At 38.6% G+C, this 6,997-nt stretch overlaps 1 pseudogene across 1 annotated transcript; it reads right to left on the reverse strand.

The window, feature by feature from the left end:
• Positions 1-1,119: 1,119 nt before the first annotated feature.
• Positions 1,120-2,758, reverse strand: LOC310865857 (zinc finger protein RFP-like; annotated as a pseudogene). The gene has a single exon. The product of its transcript is annotated as a zinc finger protein RFP-like (transcript).
• Between the last annotated feature and the right edge of the window lie 4,239 nt (positions 2,759-6,997).

Raw genomic sequence — 6,997 nt, forward strand, 5'->3', positions numbered from 1 at the left:
CCTCAAAAACTTCTTCAAACTAACAATTGTATGTTTGTTAGGCACAATAAAAATAAAACAATACATGGGGGACTAAATTAATTTTGCTTCTATATGCCACCAAAATGTGGAACGCCCTACCAACAGTCATGAAGACATGCACATTTTGTAAACAAGTGTAATGCTTTATGGTGTCGTCCACACAGTTAAAAGTCTTTGTATTGAGTTGTAGGCCTACTTGAAATGTACTGTAATTCTGCAAACTGTTAATAAATATTTCAATCAATCAAAATGGTTTACTATGATGTGTGATCATTGTTACTGTACATGTGCAGATAAAAATCACACCTGTGTGAAGTGAGGGGCACTCTTATCGTACATCATGACGTAAAATAGCAACAACTACAAAATGAGTGAAATTCAATTGGTGCACAGACTGCTATACAATATAGGCTACATTATTACAATGGCTCATGTATTTTTTCATTTTATCTTTAATTGATAACACATCCACATAAACAATTATTAACATCAACATCATTACATATTTTTAATTAACAATTCTGTAGTAATTGCTTTAATGTACAAGACTAACAATGAAATATTGCATTTCCTGATTAAGAATTAATTCACATTAACATTTTGTGGCATCTTTGGTCTCGGGGGGGAGGGGTGGGTGGGATTGTTTGTTTTTGTGTTCCTTGCTTTTGCTGTTATGTGTTGTTTTATATGTGTTTTGTTTTCTTTAAGTCATTCATGTTGTTAACGTGTATTATTGTGATTTGTCTTAAAATAAAAAACATTTGATAACAAAAAAAAAAGAATTAATTCACATTAATGAAAATATTGGGTTTACCTTAAACTTGAACGCAATCACATGAAACAAACTAAGTCATTGTACGAAGAAAGGAATATAGATGTCACAGACAGAATACATTTTAAACTAAATATTTTGATACTCAATTTATCATATTCATCTCTGGCTGTACTTCAGACAATCATGTAAAAATCATGTCTGTTTATGCAGTAGAATATGAACAACTCTTAAATGGCATGATTTGAACCAACAGTTGACTAAAACGGTGAATCAACCGTCCATATACATTTTAAAACTAACCTGTTCATGTTAAAATGAGATTTTTAATCAGTGTGACTGACAGGAGAGATGATCAGAGGAGCTGAGTTTTTACCATCATAATTCAAACTGGGACTGAAGTATGGACAGAGTCTCTCAGTGAAGGAGCAGCCACTGAAAGAGTAGAGGTGAACTCTGGACTCCACATCATAAAAGGAGACCAGACCCTCCTCATAATCCACAAACACTCCCACTTTCTGGAGCTTCTCTCTTACAAGGAGGAGGACAGCAGGGCCAGCACCAGCCCTGTACTCATTTCCATTCTTCAACTCTATAGACCAGTAACCGTTGTTGGGGCTAAGTGTGAGTGGTCCCTTCCTGTTGATGGACTCTCTGGCCACTCCTAAATCCCACCATGTCTTCCCTTTAACCTGAACCTCAAAGTAAAACCTTCCTGAGGAGAAGCTTTGTTTTCCTAAGACACTGAGACATTGAGAGAATCTCTCTTTGTTGTCTGGGAGATTCTTCTTCACGGCTCCATAACTCACTTGTTTTCCATCCTCAGACAGGATGAGTTTGCAGTGTGCTGTATCAGGGTCCAGAGTTACATCCACAGCATATTGCTGGACCCAGCTCAGCATCATGCAGCTCCTTCTCTATCTCTTGACTGAGTGTCTTCTCCAGCTGAGCCACAGCTGTCTTCACTGTCCCCAGGTGTGGAGACTGATGGACCTTGACCTTTGTCCAGTCCTTGGTGGGTCTCCACCCAGTGTTGATGGATGTGAAGTTCTGGAGGAGGTGGACGTGGTCTTCAGTGAGTGAGAGCTGCTTCAGCTCAGAGATCCTCTTCTTCAACTCAGAGATTTCCTGTTGCAGATCTTTAATGAAGCCTTCAGCCTGTTTCTCTGTTGTTTTCTGCTTCTCTGCAATCCCACAAATGAGCTCAGCCTGGCTTCGCTCAATACAGCTGATCAGAGCAGTGAAGACCTGCACACTGCCTGCCATCTCTCTGTCTGCATCTTTCTTACTGAGATCTACTGAGTGTTGGACCTCCTGGACCTTCAGTTGTCTCTCTTGGATCATCTGCTGAACTTCAGCCTCTGTCTCTCCCAGCTCAGCCTTCTTTCCTTCATATGCCTCTTTCATAGACACAATCTGATGTAACTTGTGCTCTAACTGAGTGCAGAACTGACAAACACATGTGTGGTCGGTCTTACAGAACATCTCCAAAGGTCGGTCATGTTTCTCACACATATAGGCCTCCAGGTTCTTCACGGGGTCGATTAGTGTGTGTCGTTTTAATGCTGGGACTGTGCGATGACGCTCCAGGTGAGTCTCACAGTAGGAGGTCAGACATATCAGGCAGGACTTCACGGCCTTGAGCTTGTTCTCAGTACAGATGTCACAGGAGACGTCATCTGGTTCAGCAGGTTCTGGGGTTGTGGTTTTCTTCAGCTGCTTTGACTTCCTGAACTGATCGGCCATCTCGGAGAGGACTTTATTAACGGAGAACGCTGGTCTCTTGTAGAAGGTTTCTTTGCATAGCGGACACTGACACACATCCTTAGTGTCCCAGTAACCTGTGATGCAGGCGTTGCAGTAGTTGTGTCCACATGGAGTGCTGATTGGATCAGTGAACACATCCAGACAGATAGAACACAGGAACTGCTCTTCAGACAGGAGGCTGCTGCCGGCACACGCCATCTCTACACGCTGGAAATAAAAAGTGAAAGAAATGTAGTTCTTGAATGAAACAGTTCAATGGTTATAATAACTCGATCTGATGTTTCTTTTGGAACAGTTGTTGACAGTCAGGTACATATTTACACATAGGCAGACAGGCACATGCCTGTGTGATGATAGGCATGTGCCTATGATAGTACATTTACTTAACTACATTTACTCAAGTACTGTACCTTTCTGTACTTTACTTGAGTATTTCGAATTTCCAATACTTTTAATTCTACTCTACTACACTACTACACTAAGGATCAAAATATTATACTTTTACTTCATTATTTGTAGATTTATCATTACAAAACATACATTAAGCATACATTAAGCCCTATATATATTTCGTCCATTTGAAAATAGATGATCTACTAGCTCACAATAGGTTGCGATGCAACACATTGTGAGTTTGTATATCTGCTATTTTCAAAAGGTATTTTTATACATTTGAATACTTGAAATGGGACAGTCTGTATAAATGAGTTTTGGTACTTTAAGTATATTTTGATGCCAATACTTTTACTCAAGTAAATGTTGTGTACAAGACTTTCTACATGGTAGTATTGATACTCTTACAATTTACAATGTAGGCATTTAGCAGACGCTCTTAATCCAGAGAGATTTACATTAAGCAAGAACAAAAAGCATGGCAATACATCACATACATAAAAAAAGTAATTCATGAATCATACATAAGCTAAGAACGTAACAGTGGAATATCTATGAAACTATATGCATGTATAGCCTGGCCTACTTTATAGTGCTGTCTTTATGAGTGTACATAAAATGCTATCTTAAATTACATAAGTTGGGCCTTTGCATATGCCTGTAAATGTGTGCTTCGGGCCATGATGGAGTCTGAAGAGGTGGGTTTTCACTTTTCAGACTACGGCGGAAGATTGGAAGAACCCTGCTCTCACGGGCGGGGTTACTCTTTGGTTAGCCTCGATACCCAGGCTTTTATTTCGTCTGCGCGAAAGATGAAAGCCTGGAAAAAGCCGTGGGCTGAACCAGTCTAAAAGTGGGAGTCAACCCTTCCGGGTGGGCGTCGCTCTAAATTATGTGACGTAGCGCTGCACTAGGGGGGAGAGGAGGGGCCGGGGGTGACGGACAGATCGATGAGATCCAATCAGGGTGCGCGCATTTCTGAGGCGCGACCCGCCCCTCTAGACCAGAAATGTCTCTGCTTAGGTCAGGCTACTCTTTGGTTACATTATTGAAACCTGTGATTTATACTGAGGATAATCAAAGAATAGTATAAGATCATGTATGGATATATATACATTCTCTGTCAATTAATGATATTGTAGCTGTCCCAGCAATGGGCATTTTGTAATATTCTATTTTATTGCTTACCTTTCTGAAAATGTATAATATGTGAACATTATATGTATGTTTATTTGGGTACATATTGTATTTGCATGCTGTGTGTGGTGCCTGGTCCTTTATTGCTGTTCATTATGACCTGGAAGGGCATGCAGGAGCAGAGCCCTGTGATTAGACTGAGGCAGCATTGATTGCACCTGTGTGAGCTGAACTCAGAACAAGCTGGGTTTCAGTGGTGCAAGGAGCTCTTCCCACGTCTAAAAAGAGTGTCCTTAAATAAAGAACATAAGAGAAGATAACGTAGCTCTCCTAAAATAATCTGCAGAAGGCGCACACGGTATGTTACATGTTGTTGTTTTCTTTGTTTGTAAACAGTGTTGTAATTCTGTCGTTTAATTGTTTGTGTACATCTCATTGCAGTGTTTGTTTATATATAATACGGACATCATGATTGACTGACAACAAGGACTTTCATATTTCATGTTTCATTGTGTTTAAAAGGATATCGTGTTTTGTGTTGCAGTTTTTCATGTTGTCTTGGGGAAATAAACAACCTTGAGATATCAGTTGGAGCGTTTGTTATTCTGCTGGATAGGAGCGGTTATATATATATATATTGTATTAAGTCATATAGTTTGTTGTAGGCTACTCACCTGTCTAAGTATTTCTGTGAAAGATCCGTCGACTGAAGGTGTGGTAGAGAGAGTGCAGTGAGCTGTCTAACACCCAGCTTCTGTCAGCGCTGTACTTTCAGTTTAGATTTACTGAGAAACTTCCTTGTTGCAGTTAAAGGGACACTTCACCCTTTTTGCAAAAATATTATATGTTACGTTTAGCAGATTTAGAACACTTTCCTGGGGGATAGATCTTTTATGTGTGTAATATGTGGTTTTAGGTATTTTAGATTTGAGCAGTGAGCAGATCCACTCCTTCCCTCTCCCAAATCTCTCCTCATCCTCTCCTCGTTAATTTCTATGAAAGTTAGTAAATCAAGACTTTGACTGTACTATGATAGAACTCCATGTCTGATAATTGTTACTGTAAATGTGCACATAAAAATCACACCCGTGTGAAGTGAGGGGCGCTCTTATCATAGTACATCATCATGACATAAAATAGACACTATGCCCATTTGCTTTTTGCTTTTTTGTCAATGATGGGAATTTATTGTTTGTGTGGACAAAATACACTCTAAAGTGTACATACAAATAACAACATGGACACATAATTGGTTCCAGTTGTAAAGTTTTATGAATGGATTAACTAAGCATTTTCTTGTACATTCTCGTAAATCAAATCCCCAAAGATCATTAATATTAGATTTACAATTAACAGTTCTATAGTAATTGCATTAAAGTGCAAGACTGACAATACATTAGTATTCCTGATAAACATTATTGATGCTCTTTAATTTAAAAACAATGTCAAACTGGAAGGCAATAAAATAAAACACACAATCAAGTCTTTGTACCAACAAAGAAAAGATTTCAACAGTCAGATATACAATAGGAGCGACAGTAATCAATGGCTTGATTTGAACTGGCAGGTGAATCTGTAAATTAACCTTCCATAATTATACACCTTTATTGTCTTAAATGAAAACCTTTTAGTGAAGCTGAGGTTTAGTCTAATCTGTGTGATTGACAGGAGAGATTATCAGAGGAGCAGAGTTTATACCACCATATTTCAAATGGGATAAATGAGGTGAAGAACAAACAGTTGTACAACAATTCAACTTATTTCATGTTCAACAGAAGAGAAAAGGTTTTCAGCTGAGAAAGACATTTCTTTATTTACCAGACATGAAGCAGAATGCACAATGTCAAAGAGTGGCCACCAGGGGTCAGATAATACTGTCTATCAGTGCCTAAAGCCCATGGAGGACGTTCCAACATTTACATAACTTTACTGAATATCTAAATCTTGTTCATATCAATACACTATTTAAAAAATTGCTTCCTCAAAAACTTCTTCAAACTAACAATTGTATGTTTGTTAGGCACAATAAAAATAAAAAAATACATGGGGGACTAAATTAATTTCGCTTCTATATGCCACCAAAATGTGGAACGCCCTACCAACAGTCATCAAGACATGCGAATCCCTTGACTCCTTCAAAACTGCACTAAAAAGGGCACCTACGGACGGCTGCAATTCGAAACTGGCCCCCGTAAAATCTGAATCCCCCCCCCCCCTTTTCCCCCTCACTGTATATGTTTCTTTTCCCCTTTTACCTCCTCTATGATGATTTCCCGTTTTGACTATATAGTTGTGTATATTCACACGTCTCTTAATGTTTTGATGAATTGAAAATGGTGGGCCCTATTGTAAACAAGTGTAATGCATTTTATGGTGTCGTCCACTCACAGTTAACAGTTTTTGTATTTGGTTGTACTTGAAATGTACTGTAATTCTGCAAACTGTTAAATATTTCAATCAAAATTGTGTACTATGATAGAACTCCATGTGTGATCATTGTTACTGTACATGTGCAGATAAAAATCACACCTGTGTGAAGTGAGGGGCACTCTTATCATCGTACATCATCCTGACGTAAAATACACATTATGCCTATTTGCTCATACTATGACGTAAAATTCTCCATTCATCGTCAATGGGAATTTAATGTTTGTGTGGACATAATGGACACTAAGCCAATTTGCTCAGACACATATGATGTAAATTGTCCATTCAATGTCAATGGGAATTTGTGTAGGACGAAAATACCGATTTGCTCAGAGACATAAATTCTCAGTTTGTTGTCAATGGGAATTTAATGTTTGTAAATCTACACTAATAGCTGAATATAGGAGGGACTAGCACCCCTAAAAATACTAGGGTAAGCATATCGGCCAACTACAAAATGAGTGAAATTCAATTGGTGCA

The sequence above is a fragment of the Protomyctophum parallelum genome, assembly GCF_964188405.1.
Source record: "Protomyctophum parallelum genome assembly, chromosome: 10".
In the NCBI taxonomy this organism is placed as follows: Eukaryota; Metazoa; Chordata; class Actinopteri; order Myctophiformes; family Myctophidae; genus Protomyctophum; species Protomyctophum parallelum.